Raw genomic sequence first — 21,293 nt, forward strand, 5'->3', positions numbered from 1 at the left:
AAGATATCATCATCGTCACCACCATCCTCATCAGTCACCATCAGTGGGTCCTCTCTACAGCGTGCTCTCTCTCATAGAGGGGGAGTGTCATGACTCTCTACAGTGTGCTCTCTCTCGTAGAGGGGGAGTGTCATGACTCTCTACAGTGTGCTCTCTCTCGTAGAGGGGGAGTGTCATGACTCTCTACAGTGTGCTCTCTCTCATAGAGGGGGAGTGTCATGACTCTCTACAGTGTGCTCTCTCTCATAGAGGGGGAGTGTCATGACTCTCTACAGTGTGCTCTCTCTCATAGAGGGGGAGTGTCATGACTCTCTACAGTGTGCTCTCTCTCATAGAGGGGGAGTGTCATGACTCTCTACAGTGTGCTCTCTCTCATAGAGGGGGAGTGTCATGACTCTCTACAGTGTGCTCTCTCTCATAGAGGGGGAGTGTCATGACTCTCTACAGTGTGCTCTCTCTCATAGAGGGGGAGTGTCATGACTCTCTACAGTGTGCTCTCTCTCGTAGAGGGGGAGTGTCATGACTCTCTACAGTGTGCTCTCTCTCGTAGAGGGGGAGTGTCATGACTCTCTACAGTGTGCTCTCTCTCATAGAGGGGGAGTGTCATGACTCTCTACAGTGTGCTCTCTCTCATAGAGGGGGAGTGTCATGACTCTCTACAGCGTGCTCTCTCTCATAGAGGGGGAGTGTCATGACTCTCTACAGTGTGCTCTCTCTCATAGAGGGGGAGTGTCATGACTCTCTACAGCGTGCTCTCTCTCATAGAGGGGGAGTGTCATGACTCTCTACAGTGTGCTCTCTCTCGTAGAGGGGGAGTGTCATGACTCTCTACAGTGTGCTCTCTCTCATAGAGGGGGAGTGTCATGACTCTCTACAGTGTGCTCTCTCTCGTAGAGGGGGAGTGTCATGACTCTCTACAGCGTGCTCTCTCTCATAGAGGGGGAGTGTCATGACTCTCTACAGCGTGCTCTCTCTCATAGAGGGGGAGTGTCATGACTCTCTACAGTGTGCTCTCTCTCATAGAGGGGGAGTGTCATGACTCTCTACAGTGTGCTCTCTCTCGTAGAGGTGGAGTGTCATGACTCTCTACAGTGTGCTCTCTCTCATAGAGGGGGAGTGTCATGACTCTCTACAGTGTGCTCTCTCTCATAGAGGGGGAGTGTCATGACTCTCTACAGCGTGCTCTCTCTCATAGAGGGGGAGTGTCATGACTCTCTACAGTGTGCTCTCTCTCATAGAGGGGGAGTGTCATGACTCTCTACAGCGTGCTCTCTCTCAGAAGGGGGGGACTGTTTTATGGCGGTCGTAAAATACCCCTATGCTCTGTAGTGTTCGAGGTTGGAATGTAAACTGTGGAACACAGAGAGACACTTGGACAATCAGAAGTTTTGATAATTAAGCAATGTGGGAATGGTCTGTGGATATTTAAAGAACAATGCTGTCAAAGTTGTTTCAATTGGTGACCTCATGGTGACCTCATGGTGACCTCATGAAAGACAGGAGACCCACATGATTGTATCTCCGCTTGTGTTTTCAATGATCAGACTCGCATCTAGATGTTGGATAAAATGAATGACTGAATATGAAACTATTTGTGAAAAGATGTAATGTAATGTTGGCCTTCTAAATGAGAATTGTTCTCCATAGAAAACAGTGAACTAGTCAGTGGCCACGCCCCCGTGAGGCCAGACATTACATCATGGAACCGCCCCCTTCTTCCACAGAGTATAAAACCCACTTCTGACTAAATTTACATTAAGTCAGAGAACGCCGGGACGGATGGCTACGATTCTATAGGCCACTGGACCACGCAAACCACGGTGTAAGCTAAGGTGGCAAAATGGTTGAATTTCTAAGACCAGAATTATATGAAGTGGTTGGCACTACAACTCTACCAAAGGACAAGACCATACAGCGTGGAGCATTGGCTACACAGCTGGAAATGGTTCAACTATCGAGACTATCGATTCACTACAGAAGTAAGAAATCCTAGGACGTCAAACTAACCGTGTGTAGCTGGAAATGTACGAAGCCTCGGACAAGAATACAGGCAACCGCCGAAACATCAATCATATGCGACAACATTGGGTACGGCTGACGTCTCCATTACAACCAGAGACTTTTCTGTCTACTCTCTCCAGCAGATGGACCGGGAGACAAGACATCAATCATATGCGACAACATTGGGTACGGCTGACGTATCCATTACAACCAGAGACTTTTCTGTCTACTCTCTCCAGCAGATGGACCGGGAGACAAGACATCAATCATATGCGACAACATTGGGTACGCCTGACGTATCCATTATGAACACAACCAGAGACTTTTCTGTCTACTCTCTCCAGCAGATGGACCGGCCGACCACAGAGGGAGACAACAAGACATACACTCGGAAATATGTAAATTGCCATTTATTTTCGAATGAGCGGTTGTTCATATTCAAAGTACTAGCGATTTCTATGAGTGTAGTAATCAGCTATGAGTCTCCCGCTCTTGAGCAGTCCCCACCCCCTTTCCTTTTGTCTACCAAGCCGTCATATCAGTTTGGTCCGCTAGGGACTTTTTCTTTGTATCATGTAGTAACCAATGTATGACCTATTGTGTGTTTATGTAATTATGTGATTAAGTTAGTTAGTAAATAAATAATTAAGCCCATTTTTTTATATCACAGATTAATGATTCTATGCTAGGGTTGGTGCAGATATCCAAGGGTTTGCGACGTTCAGTAATGAGAACTGATGCGGTAACAATACATTAATAAGTGACTGTAAACGATAAGATATGAAAGCATCTGAAGAGTTATAGTGGGGGAAATTGACACTCTATAAATAACATGTTCCCGTGGTGCCCCAACTTCCTAGTTAAATTTACATTTGTTGAATTGTGTAATTAAAATAAACATAGAGAATTGATTTGATAACATTGTCTTCACATTTAATTAAAGTCAACGACACGACACCAGTGACTTACCATTAGGCAGAAGAGGTAGATATCATCACCAGTGACTTACCATTAGACAGAAGAGGTAGATATCATCACCAGTGACTTACCATTAGGCAGAAGAGGTAGATATCATCACCAGTGACTTACCATTAGGCAGAAGAGGCAGATATCATCACCAGTGACTTACCATTAGGCAGAAGAGGTAGATATCATCACCAGTGACTTACCATTAGGCAGAAGAGGTAGATATCATCACCAGTGACTTACCATTAGACAGATATCATTACCAGTGACTTACCATTAGGCAGAAGAGGCAGATATCATCACCAGTGACTTACCATTAGGCAGATATCATCACCAGTGACTTACCATTAGACAGATATCATTACCAGTGACTTACCATTAGGCAGAAGAGGTAGATATCATCACCAGTGACTTACCATTAGGCAGAAGAGGTAGATATCATCACCAGTGACTTACCATTAGACAGATATCATTACCAGTGACTTACCATTAGGCAGAAGAGGCAGATATCATCACCAGTGACTTACCATTAGACAGATATCATTACCAGTGACTTACCATTAGACAGATATCATCACCAGTGACTTACCATTAGGCAGAAGAGGTAGATATCATTACCAGTGACTTACCATTAGGCAGAAGAGGTAGATATCATTACCAGTGACTTACCATTAGGCAGAAGAGGTAGATATCATTACCAGTGACTTACCATTAGACAGATATCATCACCAGTGACTTACCATTAGACAGATATCATTACCAGTGACTTACCATTAGACAGATATCATCACCAGTGACTTACCATTAGGCAGAAGAGGTAGATATCATCACCAGTGACTTACCATTAGACAGATATCATTACCAGTGACTTACCATTAGACAGATATCATTACCAGTGACTTACCATTAGACAGATATCATTACCAGTGACTTACCATTAGACAGATATCATCACCAGTGACTTACCATTAGGCAGAAGAGGTAGATATCATCACCAGTGACTTACCATTAGGCAGAAGAGGTAGATATCATCACCAGTGACTTACCATTAGGCAGAAGAGGTAGATATCATTACCAGTGACTTACCATTAGGCAGAAGAGGTAGATATCATTACCAGTGACTTACCATTAGGCAGAAGAGGTAGATATCATTACCAGTGACTTACCATTAGGCAGAAGAGGCAGATATCATCAACAATGACTTCTGAGCCGATTGTGTTTTTTTGTTCGTTTATAACTTATTTTTTTACATAATGTTGCTGCTACCGTCTCTTATGACCGAAAATAACTTCTAGACATCAGGACTGCGATTACTCACCACAGACTAGCAGAATCCTTTTTCTTCTTTCACGACTCTGACGAGCCAAAGGATATAAGGCTCCCTCGGGAACAGGCCCCGACCCCAGTGATCTGCATGAAGAGGAGGCGGAGAAAGAGAGGCCGGAGGGCGGGCTGCCTTCTGAGGAGTCGGAGGCGATTGAATAAACCCCCACTCCCCTCAATTCTGCTCGCAAACATGCAATCTTTGGACAATAAAATGGACGAGTTAATGGGAAGATTAAACTACCAACAGGACATTAAAACTGTAATAACTTATTACCTTCAAGCAGGTCAACATTCACAAGGCAGCAGGACCAGATGGATTACCAGGACGTGTACTGCAAGCATGCACTGACCAACTAGCAAGTGTCTCCACTGATATTTTCAACCTCTCCCTGTCCGAGTCTCTAATACCAACATGTTTCAAGCAGACCACCATAGTCCATGTGCCCAAGAACACTAAGGTAACCTGGCTAAATGACTACTGACCCATAGCACTCACTTCTGTAGCCATGAAGTGTTTTGAAAGGCTGGTCATGGCTCACATCAACACCATTATCCCAGAAACCCTAGACCCATTTCAATTTAAATACCGCACCAACAGATCCACAGATGATGCAATCTCTATTGCACTCCACACTGCCCTTTCCCACCTGGACTAAAGGAACACCTATGTGATAATGCTATTCATTGACTACAGCTCAGCGTTCAACACCATAGTGCCCTCAGAGATCATCAATAAGCTAAGGATCCTAGGACTAAACACCTCCCTCTGCAACTGGATCCTGGACTTCCTGACGGGCCGCCCCCAGGTGGTGAGGGTAGGTAACAACACATCCGCCATGCTGATCCACAACACGGGGGCCCCTCAGGGGTGCGTGCTCAGTCCCGTCCTGTACTCCCTGTTCACCCACGACTGCGTGGCCAGGCACGACTACGTGGCCAGGCACGACTACAACACCATCATTAAGTTTGCTGATGACACAACAGTGGTAGGCCTGATCACCAACAACGACGAGACAGCCTATAGGGAGGAGGTCAGACACCTGGCCAGGTGGTGCCAGAATAACAACCTCTCCCTCAACATCATCAGATCCTCAAAAGGTTTTACAGCTGCACCATCGAAAGCATCCTGACTGGTTGCATCACTGCCTGGTATGACAACTGCTCAGCCTCCGACCGCAAGACACCGGGCTCAAGCTTCCTGCCATCCAGGACCTCTATACCAGGCGGTGTCAGGGGAAGGCCCTAAAAATGGTCAGAGACTCCAGTCATCAAGTCATAGACTGTTCTCCCTGCTACCACAAGGCAAGCAGGACTGGAGTGCCAAGTCTAGGTCCAAGAGGCTTCTAAACAGCTTCTGCCCCCAAGCCATAAGACTCCCAAACATCTAGTCAAATGGCTACCCAGACTATTCACATTGACCCCCCTCCCCTCTCCACACCACTGCCACTCTCTGTTGTCATCTAGTCACTTCAATTAACTCTACCTACCTGAACTAACCGGTGCCACCGCATATTGACCCTGTACCGTAATACCCTGTATATAGTCTCCACATTGACCCTGTACCGTAATACCCTGTATATAGTCTCCACATTGACTCTGTACCGTAATACCCTGTATATAGCATCCACATTGACTCTGTACCAGTACCCCCTGTATATAGCCTCCACATTGTGTTGTCATGTGTTGCTGCCTTGCTGTGTTGCTGCCTTGCTGTGTTGTTGTCTTATATGTAGTGTTGTCATGTGTTGCTGTCTTGCTGTGTTGCTGCCTTGCTGTGTTGCTGTCTTGCTGTGTTGTTGTCTTATATGTAGTGTTGTCATGTGTTGCTGTCTTGCTGTGTTGCTGCCTTGCTGTGTTGCTGTCTTGCTGTGTTGCTGTCTTGCTGTGTTGTTGTCTTATATGTAGTGTTGTCATGTGTTGCTGCCTTGCTGTGTTGCTGTCTTGCTGTGTTGCTGTCTTGCTGTGTTGTTGTCTTGCTGTGTTGCTGTCTTGCTGTGTTGTTGTCTTATATGTAGTGTTGTCATGTGTTGCTGCCTTGCTGTGTTGTTGTCTTGCTGTGTTGCTGTCTTGCTGTGTTGTTGTCTTATATGTAGTGTTGTCATGTGTTGCTGTCTTGCTGTGTTGCTGTCTTGCTGTGTTGCTGTCTTGCTGTGTTGTTGTCTTATATGTAGTGTTGTCATGTGTTGCTGCCTTGCTGTGTTGTTGTCTTGCTGTGTTGCTGTCTTGCTGTGTTGTTGTCTTATATGTAGTGTTGTCATGTGTTGCTGCCTTGCTGTGTTGTTGCCTTGCTGTGTTGTTGTCTTGCTGTGTTGCTGCCTTGCTGTGTTGCTGTCTTGCTGTGTTGTTGTCTTGCTGTGTTGCTGTCTTGCTGTGTTGCTGTCTTGCTGTGTTGTTGTCTTATATGTAGTGTTGTCATGTGTTGCTGCCTTGCTGTGTTGTTGTCTTGCTGTGTTGCTGCCTTGCTGTGTTGTTGTCTTATATGTAGTGTTGTCATGTGTGTTGTGTCCTGTATTTATATCTATATTTTTAAAGCCCCCGTCCCTGTAGGAGGTCTTTCTCCTTCTGGTAGGCCGTCATTGTAAATAAGAATTTGTTCTTAACTGACGTAGTGCTTAGTTAAATAAAAGGTTAAATAAATACATATGACTCCTGAACTTATTGAGGCATAACAAAGGGGCTTATTGACTCAAGACATTTCAGCTTTTCCTTTTTTATGGATACAACGTTTCTAAAAATAGAATTCCACTTTGACATTATGGTGTTTTGTGTGTAGAGGTCAGGTGACAAAATCTAAATGTACTCAAATGTAATTCAGTCTGTAACACAACAAAAACGTGGAAAAAGTCAAGGGGTCTTTCTCCGGTGAGATGGGCCCTGTAGCCATCGTATCATAAAGAGCTGTTTCCCCCGGATGCTTTCTCCGGTGAGATAGTTTCAGCCACTTGTGAATTGAAGGAAAGTTTGCGGGTGCTGGATGAGCAAAGGCCATCTACTTTTGAAGTGACTGATCGTGGTCATGGCAACACATCTTTACAGTTAAATGACATGTCTCTTCTATAAAAACCCATTACATGGTAACCCACCCTTGCTCCTGATTCTTTCAGGCCGGCCAGAGAACACCACCAGGCCGATGACATCACAGATGTTGCCGTGGGGACAGCCGAGGAGATCCTTCCTGTCAGAGACAGGAAGTCAGGGTTAACATGGAGATTAGAAGACAGGGTTTCCATGGGTGATTAAATCCACATCTCTAACACAGTTGTGTGTGTGTGTGTGTGCGTGACGTCCTACCCATTACAGAAGGAGTAGGAGGGACGTAGCAAACGGACGTCAGCAGACAGAGAGAATTCTGGGACGATAGAGATCTCAGCTGACGGGTTCCTGGAGTTTAGACTGATCTCTGATGGAGGGAGAGAGAGTGTTCTTGACTTCTTTCAGTAGATCTGGAGTGTGTGTGTGTGTGTGTGTGTGTGTGTGTGTGTGTGTGTGTGTGTGTGTGTGTGTGTGTGTGTGTGTGTGTGTGTGTGTGTGTGTGTGTGTGTGTGTGTGTGTGTGTGTGTGTGTGTACAAATCATCAGGGTCACAACTTGGGGAAATCATAATCCCTCCATATTCTGGAATTGCATTTGTATCATTGCACTCCGATACCAAAAACAGCATCAGTGTGCTTTCTGGACCAAGTAGGCTGTTTCAGTCGGCTGGATTTAAGACTGCGGCGGACACCACAGAGCGGGCTGACAGGCTGTGTGAAGCTCCTGAAAGGCTCGCTGGACGGGAGAGACGAACAGAGGCAACTACTGACGGTGTTTAAGTGGAAGTCCGAATTCTAAAAGTAGGCGGAGCAGAAACTGGCTAACTGTTGTTTAACTTAACAGAAGAAGAAGAAAAACTAGACAACTAGCGTTTATTCCCAGTGCTGAGCTAGTAGTGTAACTGACATGTAAACGTTAGCTCATGTTCCATAACCCATAAGGTGAATGAATTAGCTAGCGAGTAGCTGCCACAGCCAGATCAGCCTTATCAGATCAGATAGCGAGACGAGGTGGCTATTACTACTATCTAACAGCTGTTTGTATGGAAATATTTTGCAACCTTTTATCCCGTTTCAACAGAAGTGAATGAATTTAGCTTAGCTTAGCTTTCACCAGTTGATGTACCGTTGGAGAGAAAGCAGAACAAAAGTAGTTAGAGAGAGTCGTGGTATTGACTGGTGGGGGTCGGGGAGAGAGTTGAGGTATTGACTAGACTGGTGGGGGTCGGGGAGAGAGTCGTGGTATTGACTGGTGGGGGTCGGGGAGAGAGTTGAGGTATTGACTAGACTGGTGGGGGTCGGGGGAGAGAGTCGTGGTATTGACTGGTGGGGGTCGGGGAGAGAGTCGTGGTATTGACTGGTGGGGGTCGGGGAGAGAGTCGTGGTATTGACTGGTGGGGGTCGGGGAGAGAGTCGTGGTATTGACTGGTGGGGGTCGGGAGAGAGTCGTGGTATTGACTGGTGGGGGTCGGGGAGAGAGTCGTGGTATTGACTGGTGGGGGTCGGGGAGAGAGTCGTGGTATTGACTGGTGGGGGTCGGGGAGAGAGTCGTGGTATTGACTGGTGGGGGTCGGGGAGAGAGTTGAGGTATTGACTGGTGGGGGTCGGGGAGAGAGTTGAGGTATTGACTGGTGGGGGTCGGGGAGAGAGTCGAGGTATTGACTGGTGGGGGTCGGGAGAGAGTTGAGGTATTGACTAGACTGGTGTCGGGGAGAGAGTTGAGGTATTGACTGGTGGGGGTCGGGGGAGAGAGTTGAGGTATTGACTAGACTGGTGGGGGTCGGGGAGAGAGTTGAGGTATTGACTAGACTGGTGTCGGGGAGAGAGTTGAGGTATTGACTGGTGGGGGTCGGGGGAGAGAGTTGTGGTATTGACTAGACTGGTGGGGGTCGGGAGAGAGTTGAGGTATTGATTGGTGGGGGTCGGGAGAGAGTTGAGGTATTGACTAGACTGGTGGGGGTCGGGGGAGAGAGTTGAGGTATTTGACTGGTGGGGGTCGGGGGAGAGAGTTGAGGTATTGATTGGTGGGGGTCGGGGAGAGAGTTGAGGTATTGACTAGACTGGTGGGGGTCGGGGAGAGAGTTGAGGTATTGACTAGACTGGTGGGGGTCGGGGAGAGAGTTGAGGTATTGACTAGACTGGTGGGGGTCGGGGAGAGAGTTGAGGTATTGACTAGACTGGTGGGGGTCGGGGAGAGAGTTGAGGTATTGACTAGACTGGTGGGGGTCGGGGAGAGAGTTGAGGTATTGACTAGACTGGTGGGGGTCGGGGAGAGAGTTGTGGTATTGACTCGACAGGTGGGGGTCGGGGGAGAGAGTTGAGGTATTGACTGGTGGGGGTCGGGGATAGAGTTGTGGTATTGACTGGTGGGGGTCGGGGAGAGAGTTGAGGTATTGACTGGTGGGGGTCGGGGAGAGAGTTGAGGTATTGACTGACTGGTGGGGGTCGGGGGAGAGGGTTGTGGCATTGACTAGACTGGTGGGGGTCGGGGAGAGAGTTGAGGTATTGACTAGACTGGTGGGGGTCGGGGGAGAGAGTTGAGGTATTGACTAGACTGGTGGGGGTCGGGGAGAGAGTTGTGGTATTGACTAGGCTGGTGGGGGTCGGGGGGGAGTTGTGGTATTGAGACAGGTGGGGGTCGGGAGGAGAGTTAAGGTATTGACTGGTGGGGGTCGGGGATAGAGTTGAGGTATTGACTGGTGGGGGTCGGGGAGAGAGTTGAGGTATTGACTGGTGGGGGTCGGGGAGAGAGTTGAGGTATTGACTGGTGGGGGTCGGGGAGAGAGTTGAGGTATTGACTGGTGGGGGTCAGGGAGAGAGTTGAGGTATTGACTAGACTGGTGGGGGTCGGGGAGAGAGTTGTGGTATTGACTGGTGGGGGTCGGGGGAGAGAGTTGAGGTATTGACTAGACTGGTGGGGGTCGGGGAGAGAGTTGAGGTATTGACTGGTGGGGGTCGGGGGGGAGAGTTGAGGTATTGACTAGACTGGTGGGGGTCGGGAGAGAGTTGTGGTATTGACTGGTGGGGGTCGGGGAGAGAGTTGAGGTATTGACTAGACTGGTGGGGGTCGGGGGGAGAGTTGTGGTATTGACTAGACCGGTTAGGGGTCGGGGAGAGAGTTGTGGTATTGACTAGACTGGTGGGGGTCGGGAGAGAGTTGTGGTATTGACTGGTGGGGGTCGGGGAGAGAGTTGAGGTATTGACTAGACTGGTGGGGGTCGGGGGAGAGAGTTGAGGTATTGACTGGTGGGGGTCGGGGGGAGAGTTGAGGTATTGACTAGACTGGTGGGGGTCGGGAGAGAGTTGTGGTATTGACTGGTGGGGGTCGGGGAGAGAGTTGAGGTATTGACTAGACTGGTGGGGGTCGGGGGGAGAGTTGTGGTATTGACTAGACCGGTTAGGGGTCGGGGGAGAGAGTTGTGGTATTGACTAGACTGGTGGGGGTCGGGAGAGAGTTGAGGTACTGACTGGTGGGGGCCGGGGGAGAGTTGAGGTATTGACTAGACTGGTGGGGGTCGGGGGAGAGAGTTGTGGTATTGACTGGTGGGGGTCGGGGAGAGAGTTGAGGAATTGACTAGATTGGTGGGGGTCTGGCTGTGGGGGTCTGGCTGGGCAGTCTGGCTGGGGGGCTGGCTGGGCGGTCTGGGTTGGGTGGGGGCTGCCTGGGGGGGCTGAATGGGCGGTCTGGCTGGGGGGCTGGCTGGGCGGTCTGGCTGGGGGGTCTGGCTGGGCGGTCTGGCTGGGCGGTCTGGTGGGGGTCTGGCTGGGGGGCTGGCTGGGCGGTCTGGCTGGGGCGGTCTGGCTGGGGCGGTCTGGCTGGGGGGCTGGCTGAAATGTGATATAGAGGAAATCTTAAAAAACACAAGTCTTTTTACTTTATTTTTTAAGAGAGTTGTTAGACTATTGGTTAAAGGTTAATATTGACTATTGAATTACCTTTGATCTAGTTCAAATCAAATCAAATGTATTTATATAGCCCTTCTTACATCAGCTGATATCTCAAAGTGCTGAACAGAAACCCAGCCTGAAACCCCCAAACAGCAAACAATGAAGGTGTAGAAGCACGGAAGTTCAGAAGTTCAGTCTTATCAATCTCTAAAACATATGTAACAATGAGCTCTTATCTTGATGCTGTCTGGGGGCATTTCTGTTGACTTCATGTTGTTGTAAAGAGAGTGCTGGAAGGGCCATAGGTCATAGTGGATAGTGTTGAAATGCAGAGATTAGCTTCAGATGAGTTGTTGGGCCCCTACAAAACATTAACAGCTGCTCTTTCCGTGACAGACTGGCCAGGTGAATCCAGAATATATGATCCCTTTTTGATGTCATTTGTTAAATCCACTTCAAATTGTGTAGATGAAGAGGAGGAGACGGAGAAGGGGTTAAAGAAGGATTTTTAAGCCTTGAGAAAATTGAGACATGGATTGTGTACGTGTGCCATTCAGAGGGTGAACGGGCAAGACTAAATATTTAACGTCCTTTGAGGAGTAGGATAGAAGGTGCACCGGTTTGTGTCAAGAACTACAATGCTGCTGGGTTTTTCACGCTCAACAGTTTCCTGTGTGTATCTAGAACGGTCCACCACCCAAAGGACATCCAGACAACTTGACACAACAGTGGGAAGTGTTGGAGTCAACATGGGGCCAGCATCTCTGTGGAACGCTTTTAAAACTGTGTAGAGTCCATGACCCGACAAATTGAGGCTGTTCTGAGGGGAGGGGGGTGCAACTCTATATTAGAAAGGTGTTCCTAATGTTTTGTACACTCAGTGTGTGTGTTACCTCTATGTCGGTGGTCTCTAGTGTTACCTCTATGTCGGTGGTCTCTAGTGTTACCTCTATATATCGGTGGTCTCTAGTGTTATCTCTATGTCAGTGGTCTCTAGTGTTACCTCTATGTCGGTGGTCTCTAGTGTTACCTCTATGTCGGTGGTCTCTAGTGTTACCTCTATATTGGTGGTCTCTCTTGTCGTAGCTCTCCTTGACTCTGAAGCCTCTCGTTCTCAATACCTGACCTGGTCTCAGTCTGCCATACCACGACACACACACACTGTTACCATCTCCAACACCGCCTAGGAAAGAGAGGAAGGTCTCTAGGAGTTACAGACAGAGAGAGAATTGTGGTCTACCTCAAACAACCTACCAGGTTACTAGTCCAACGCTCTAACCACCAGACTACCTGAATTAAATCTACAGTACCAGTCAAACAACCTACCAGGTGACCTGGTCTCAGACTACCTGCACATTAAACCAGTACCAGTCAAACACCACCACTGTCTAACCACCAGACTACCTGCACTATTAAATCTACAGTACCAGTCAAACAACCTACCAGGTTACTAGTCCAACGCCTAACCACTAGACTACCTGCACTAGGAAAGACAGTACCAGTCAAACAAACCAGGAGTCCAAAAGACAGACTAGAGAATATTAAAGGTCAGTACCAGTCAAACAACCTACCAGGTTACTAGTCCAACGCTCTAACCACTAGACTACCTGCACTATTAAATCTACAGTACCAGTCAAACAACCTACCAGGTTACTAGTCCAACGCTCTAACCACTAGACTACCTGCACTATTAAATCTACAGTACCAGTCAAACAACCTACCAGGTTACTAGTCCAACGCTCTAACCACCAGACTACCTGCACTATTAAATCTACAGTACCAGTCAAACAACCTACCAGGTTACTAGTCCAACGCTCTAACCACCAGACTACCTGCACTATTAAATCTACAGTACCAGTCAAACAACCTACCAGGTTACTAGTCCAACGCTCTAACCACCAGACTACCTGCACTATTAAATCTACAGTACCAGTCAAACAACCTACCAGGTTACTAGTCCAACGCTCTAACCACCAGACTACCTGCACTATTAAATCTACAGTACCAGTCAAACAACCTACCAGGTTACTAGTCCAACGCTCTAACCACCAGACTACCTGCACTATTAAATCAAACAACCTACCGGGTTACTAGTCCAACGCTCTAACCACCAGACTACCTGCACTATTAAATCAAACAACCTACCAGGTTACTAGTCCAACGCTCTAACCACCAGACTACCTGCACTATTAAATCTACAGTACCAGTCAAACAACCTACCAGGTTACTAGTCCAACGCTCTAACCACTAGACTACCTGCACTATTAAATCTACAGTACCAGTCAAACAACCTACCAGGTTACTAGTCCAACGCTCTAACCACCAGACTACCTGCACTATTAAATCTACAGTACCAGTCAAACAACCTACCAGGTTACTAGTCCAACGCTCTAAACTACAGTACCAGTCAAACAACCTACCAGGTTACTAGACTACCTGCACTATTAAATCTACAGTACCAGTCAAACAACCTACCAGGTTACTAGTCCAACGCTCAACCACCAGACTACCTGCACTATTAAATCTACAGTACCAGTCAAACAACCACCTAGACTACAGACTACCTGCACTATTAAATCTACAGTACCAGTCAAAAGTTTACACACCTACACATTCAAGGGTTTTTCTTTATTTTGACTATTTTCTACATTGTAGAATAATAGTGAAGACATCAAAACTATGAAATAACACATATGGAATAATGTAGTAACCAAAAAGTGTTAAACAACTCAAAACATACTTTATATTTGAGATTCTTCAAAGTAGCCACCCTTTGCCATGATGATGATTATTATTATTATTATGATAGCTTTGCACACACTTGGCATTCTCTCAACCATTTTCACCTGGAATGCTTTTCCAACAGACTTGAGAGTTCCCACATATGCTGAGCACATGTTGGCTGCTTTTCCTTCCCTCTGTGGTCTGACTACCAAATCATCTCAATTGGGTTGAGGTCAAATCGAATCAAATGTTATTGGTCACATACACATGGTTACCAGATGTTAATGCGAGTGTAGCGAATTGCTTGTGCTTCTAGTTCCGACCGTGCAGTAATATCTAACAAGTAATCTAACAATTTCACAACTTCCTCATACACACAAGTGTAAAGGAATGAATAAGACATATAAATATATGGATGAGCGATGGCCAAACGACTGCAAGATGCAGTAGATGGTATAGAGTACAGTATATACATATGAGATGAGTAATGTAGGGTATTTAGACATGATTAAAGTGGCGTAATTTAAAGTGACTAGTGATGCCTTTATTAAGTCTATTTATTTGAGGTTGGGTGATCGTTGAGGCCAGGTCATCTGATGCAGCACTCCATCACTCTCCTTCTTGGTCATAAATCCCTTACACAGCCTGGAGGTGTGTTGGGTCATTGTCTTGTTAAAAAACTAATGATAGTCATTTACATTACATTTAAGCCCAAACCAGATGGGATCCAGGCGACTTACAAATTGGTGCATAACCTTATGACAGCCAGTGGAACAGCCACTTGCATTCTCAATTTTTTTTTGGGGTGTCACCAGCAAAGGATTACACCCTATCCTAGGTATTCCTTGAAGAGGTGGGGTTTCAGGTGGAACCACAAGGTGGTGATTGACTCCGCTGTCCTCACAAAGACATGGGAGTTTGTTCCACCAGTTTGGGGGCCAGACCAAGCGAACAGTTTTGACTGGGCTGAGCGGGAACTGTACTTCCTCAGTGGTAGGGCCGAGCAGGCAAGTGGATCATCTTGCAGTGCCCTTGTTTGGGTAGTGGTGCTTTGATCAAAGCCTGAAGGCCTGAGGTGCAGTCTCCCTCACAGTTGATGTTGAGATGTGTCTGTTAGCGGACTCTGTGAAGCATTTGGCCTGCAATCAGAGCTGCAGTTAACTGTAAGTGGAGAACTTATCCTCTGCGCAGAGTAACTCTGGGAAGGTTGAACACCAGACGGGCTGCTTCATCACAGCGCTTGATTGTTTTTGCGACTTCACCTGAACAAACTTTCAGTTCTTGAAATGTCAGGTCTTAAATGTATGATGGACTGTCATTTCTCTTTGCTTATTTGAGCTGTTCTTGCCATAATATGGACTTGGTCTTTTACCAAAATAGGGCTATCTTCTGTATACCAGCCCTACCTTGTCACGACACAACTGATTGGCTCAAAAGTATGAAGAAGGAAAGAAGTTCCACAAATTAACTTTAAACAAGGCACACCTGTTTATTGAAATGCATTCCAGGTGACTACCTTATGAAGCTGGTTGAGAGAATGCCAAGAGTGTGCAAAGCTGGCATCAAGGCAAAGGGTGGCTACTTTGAAAAATCTCAAATCTCAAATTAATTTTGATTTGTTTAACACTTTGTTTGGTTACTACATGATTCCATATGCGTTATTTCATAATTTTGTTGTCTTCACTATTATTCTACAATGTAGTAAGAAAAACCCTTGAATGAGTAGGTGTGTCCAAGCTTTTGACTGGTACTGTATATGTATGTATGTACTAACCTTATAAGGGCATTCACAATTGCTGTCGGATTTCCCATAATACATCACTCTGGACTTGTTTAGAACTCGCACCACCAGCAGACCCCTGGCCACACCCCTCCTCGCTGTGGCACCGCCCTTACGGGACAGGAAGTCCTCCTGCAGTTCAGCTAGCGTAACTGTAGCCCGAACACCTGGAGAGAGACAACACACACACACACTTGGAGAGAGACAACACACACACACTTGGAGAGACACAACACACACCTGGAGAGACAACACACACCTGGAGAGAGACAACACACACCTGGAGAGAGACAACACACACACACACACACACACAGGCACACACACAGACACACACCTGAGAGAGACAACACACACACACCTGGAGAGAGACAACACACACACCTGGAGAGAGACAACACACACACCTGGAGAGAGACAACACACACACCAGGAGAGAGACAACACACACACATGGAGAGAGACAACACACACACATGGAGAGAGACAACGCACACACCTGGAGAGAGACAATGCACACACCTGGAGAGAGACAACACACACTTGAACACACACACAGCTGGAGAGAGGCAACACACACCTGGAGAGAAACAACACACACCTGGAGACAGACAACACAAACACACACACACACACACCTGGAGAGAGAACACACTCCTGCTCTGTACTAAAACTACTACACACCCTCTTCGTCTTGGTCCGAGTCCTCTGAGTTGTCTGAGTTGGGAGTCTCCCTCCAGGCTGGTCCACTGTAGTCCTGGTTGTTCCAGAGGGGCAGATAGCAGCTTCTCCTGGCCCTGAGGGGCAGCAAGCTGGGGGCCTGGGCCCTCTCTACGTGGACTGGGTCTGTGATTAGGGCTGGGTCTGCTGGATGGGATCCTGGGTCTCTCTCTGGGTCTGGTTGGGCTCCGTACCATGGCAGTCTCTCCACCTCCACCCCGGGATTCAGCCCCTCCATCCCCCCTTCGTCCCCAGCCACCTCCACACTCACCAGCCTGTAAGTCCTCCCTCCTCCCCCCTCCTCCTCTACAGACTCCCCGGGTGAAAAGGTAACATGTCGTAACTGAGAGCCACACCGGAACACGTTCCTCTCCACCAGACGGTTGAGGCTGGGGTCAAGGGTCACACGCAGCCTAAAGACGGAGAGACAGGAGAGGCAGAGTGAGGAGGAACGCAGTACACAATGCGGAGAAGGAGATTTTAGGGCTAACTACAATAAAAACTGCAGCTAGCTAGCTGGGCTAACTACAATAAAAACTGCAGCTAGCTAGCTGGGCTAACTACCATAAAAACTGCAGCTAGCTAGCTGGGCTAACTACAATAAAAACTGCAGCTAGCTAGCTGGGCTAACTACAATAAAAACTGCAGCTAGCTAGCTGGGCTAACTACAATAAAAACTGCAGCTAGCTAGCTGGGCTAATTACAATAAAAACTGCAGCTAGCTAGCTGGGCTAACTACAATAAAAACTGCAGCTAGCTAGCTGGGCTAACTACAATAAAAACTGCAGCTAGCTAGCTGGGCTAACTACAATAAAAACTGCAGCTAGCTAGCTGGGCTAACTACAATAAAAACTGCAGCTAGCTAGCTGGGCTAACTACAATAAAAACTGCAGCTAGCTAGCTGGGCTAACTACAATAAAAACTGCAGCTAGCTAGCTGGGCTAACTACAATAAAAACTGCAGCTAGCTAGCTGGGCTAACTACAATAAAAACTGCAGCTAGCTAGCTGGGCTAACTACAATAAAAACTGCAGCTAGCTAGCTGGGCTAACTACAATAAAAACTGCAGCTAGCTGGGCTAACTACAATAAAAACTGCAGCTAGCTAGCTGGGCTAACTACAATAAAAACTGCAGCTAGCTAGCTGGGCTAACCACAATAAAAACTGCAGCTAGCTAGCTGGGCTAACCACGATAAAAACTGCAGCTAGCTAGCTGGGCTAACCACAATAAAAACTGCAGCTAGCTAGCTGGGCTAACCACGATAAAAACTGCAGCTAGCTAGCTGGGCTAACTACAATAAAAACTGCAGCTAGCTAGCTGGGCTAACCACAATAAAAACTGCAGCTAGCTAGCTGGGCTAACTACAATAAAAACTGCAGCTAGCTAGCTGGGCTAACCACAATAAAAACTGCAGCTAGCTAGCTGGGCTAACCACAATAAAAACTGCAGCTAGCTAGCTGGGCTAACCACAATAAAAACTGCAGCTAGCTAGCAGCCTGGAAGCAGATGTGTTGATGTTCCTCCAAATCTATTTTTTTATCAAACCATCCTGCCAATATTAAGCTAGGGGTCACCATTTTCACTTTTGGATGAAAAGCGTGCCCAGAGTAAACTGCCTGCTACTCAATCCCAGATGCTAATATATGCATATTATTAGTATATTTGGATAGAAAACACTATGCAGTTTCTAAAACTGGTTGAATGATGTCTGTGAGTATAACAGAACTCATATGGCAGATGAAAACCTGAGAAAAATCCAACCAGGAAGTGGGAAATCTGACATTTGTAGTTTTTCAACGTATTGCCATTACAATATACAATGTCAGTGAGATCGTTTTGCACTTCCTAAGGCTTCCACTAGATGTCAACAGTCTTTAGAACCTTGCTTTTCTACAGACTAAGGAATTCTCCGGTTGGAACATTGTTGAAGATTTATGATAAAAACATCATACAGATTGATTCTATACTTCGTTTGACATGTTTCTATGACCTGTAATATGACTTTTTGGACTTTTCGTCCGAACTTTCGGATGAACTTGCACGCACGTTTGGATTTGTTTACCAAACGCCCAAACAAAAGGAGGTACATGGACATAAATGATTAACTTTATCGAACAAATAAAACATTTATTGCGAAACTGGGATTCCTGGGAGTGCATTCTGATGAAGATCATCAAAGGTAAGTGAATATTTATAATGCTATTTCTGACTAATGTTGACTCAACAACATGGCAATTATCTTTTTGGCTGGTTGGGCTCTGAGAGCCATACTCAGATTATTGCATGGTATGCATTTTTAAAAATCAGACATAGCAGTTGCATTAAGGAGAAGTTTATCTAAAGTTCCATGTATAATAGTTGTATCTTTTATCACTGTTTGTTATGAGTATTTCTGTAAACTGATGTGGCTCTCTGCAAAATCACTGCATGTTTTAAAACTACTGAACATAACATGCCAATGCTAGCGGAACCCCGTTCCCGGACAGGTTAAGAAACAAAGACTGGAACAAAGGCTAGCAAACTACATGTTGAAAATTAATCTCTCTGGAATTAACATCTCCATCCACAAAATACACACACCAAACCCTGTCCAGTCCTTTGTAGGACTTCTGTAACCTAGACAGGTCAGACATTAACCTAGTCCAGTCAGACAGACATTAACCTAGTCCAGTCAGGTCAGACAGTAACCTAGTCCAGTCAGACAGACATTAACCTAGTCCAGTCAGACAGACATTAACCTAGTCCAGTCAGACAGACATTAACCTAGTCCAGTCAGACAGACATTAACCTAGTCCAGTCAGACAGACAGTAACCTAGTCCAGTCAGACAGACATTAACCTAGTCCAGTCAGGTCAGACAGTAACCTAGTCCAGTCAGGTCAGACAGTAACCTAGTCCAGTCAGGTCAGACAGTAACCTAGTCCAGTCAGACAGACAGTAACATAGTCCAGTCAGACAGACAGTAACCTAGTCCAGAGAGACAGACAGTAACCTAGTCCAGTCAGGTCAGACAGTAACCTAGTCCAGTCAGATAGACAGTACTAGTCCAGTCAGACAGACAGTAACCTAGTCCAGAGAGACAGACAGTAACCCAGTCCAGTCAGATAGACAGTAACCAGTCACTGGGCTACTACACCCACCATACAGTCACTGGGCTACTGTACCCACCACCATACAGTCACTGGGCTACTGTACCTTACCCACCATACAGTCACTGGGCTACTGTACCCACCACCATACAGTCACTGGGCTACTGTACCCACCAACATACAGTCACTGGGCTACTGTACCCACCACCATACAGTCACTGGGCTACTGTACCCACCACCATACAGTCACTGGGCTACTGTACCCACCACCATACAGCCACTGGGCTACTGTACCCACCATACAGCCACTGGGCTACTGTACCCACCACCATACAGTCACCGGGCTACTGTACCCACCACCATACAGTCACTGGGCTACTGTACCCACCACCATACAGTCACTGGGCTACTGTACCCACCACCATACAGTCACTGGGCTACTGTACCCACCACCATACAGCCACTGGGCTACTGTACCCACCACCATACAGTCACTGGGCTACTGTACCCACCACCATACAGTCACTGGGCTACTGTACCCACCACCATACAGTCACTGGGCTACTGTACCCACCACCATACAGCCACTGGGCTACTGTACCCACCACCATACAGTCACTGGGCTACTGTACCCACCACCATACAGCCACTGGGCTACTGTACCCACCACCATACAGCCACTGGGCTACTGTACCCACCACCATACAGTCACTGGGCTACTGTACCCACCACCATACAGTCACTGGGCTACTGTACCCACCACCATACAGTCACTGGGCTACTGTACCCACCACCATACAGCCACTGGGCTACTGTACCCACCACCATACAGCCACTGGGCTACTGTACCCACCACCATACAGTCACTGGGCTACTGTACCCACCACCATACAGCCACTGGGCTACTGTACCCACCACCATACAGTCACTGGGCTACTGTACCCACCACCATACAGTCACTGGGCTACTGTACCCACCACCATACAGCCACTGGGCTACTGTACCCACCACCATACAGTCACTGGGCTACTGTACCCACCACCATACAGCCACTGGGCTACTGTACCCACCACCATACAGTCACTGGGCTACTGTACCCACCACCATACAGTCACTGGGCTACTGTACCCACCACCATACAGTCACTGGGCTACTGTACCCACCACCATACAGTCACTGGGCTACTGTACCCACCACCATACAGTCACTGGGCTACTGTACCCACCACCATACAGTCACTGGGCTACTGTACCCACCACCATACAGTCACTGGGCTACTGTACCCACCACCATACAGTCACTGGGCTACTGTACCCACCACCATACAGTCACTGGGCTACTGTACCCACCACCATACAGTCACTGGGCTACTGTACCCACCACCATACAGTCACTGGGCTACTGTACCCACCACCATACAGTCACTGGGCTACTGTACCCACCACCATACAGTCACTGGGCTACTGTACCCACCACCATACAGTCACTGGGCTACTGTACCCACCACCATACAGTCACTGGGCTACTGTACCCACCACCATACAGTCACTGGGCTACTGTACCTTACCCACCATACAGTCACTGGGCTACTGTACCTTACCCACCATACAGTCACTGGGCTACTGTACCCACCACCATACAGTCACTGGGCTACTGTACCAACCACCATACAGTCACTGGGCTACTGTACCCACCACCATACAGTCACTGGGATACTGTACCCACCACCATACAGTCACTGGGCTACTGTACCCACCACCATACAGTCA

General features: G+C 47.3%; 1 protein-coding gene and 1 long non-coding RNA gene across 3 annotated transcripts in view; one reads left to right on the forward strand and one right to left on the reverse strand.

Moving 5' to 3' along the window:
- On the forward strand, positions 1 to 4,270 carry LOC127928533 (uncharacterized). Of its 2 annotated transcripts, none has more exons than XR_008131486.1 (3): positions 1 to 3,358; positions 3,572 to 3,651; positions 3,989 to 4,270. It is a non-coding gene; the product is annotated as an uncharacterized LOC127928533 (long non-coding RNA). The 2 variants fall into 2 exon arrangements; XR_008131485.1 differs by having other exon boundaries at positions 1 to 1,068; positions 1,155 to 3,358; positions 3,572 to 4,270.
- si:ch73-71d17.2 (mediator of DNA damage checkpoint protein 1) overlaps positions 1 to 12,372 on the reverse strand; it is a 47,377-nt gene extending 35,005 nt beyond the window's left edge. Inside the window, exons 1-4 of the mRNA XM_052515559.1 lie at positions 12,270 to 12,372; positions 7,585 to 7,693; positions 7,377 to 7,468; positions 4,286 to 4,426 (exon numbers count right to left, since the gene is read on the reverse strand). The gene's annotated coding sequence lies outside the window, so the exon portion shown is untranslated. The remainder of the gene's footprint in view (positions 1 to 4,285; positions 4,427 to 7,376; positions 7,469 to 7,584; positions 7,694 to 12,269) is intronic.
- Positions 12,373 to 21,293: the final 8,921 nt, after the last annotated feature.

This window comes from Oncorhynchus keta, unplaced genomic scaffold (assembly GCF_023373465.1).
Source record: "Oncorhynchus keta strain PuntledgeMale-10-30-2019 unplaced genomic scaffold, Oket_V2 Un_scaffold_2955_pilon_pilon, whole genome shotgun sequence".
Taxonomy (NCBI): Eukaryota; Metazoa; Chordata; class Actinopteri; order Salmoniformes; family Salmonidae; genus Oncorhynchus; species Oncorhynchus keta.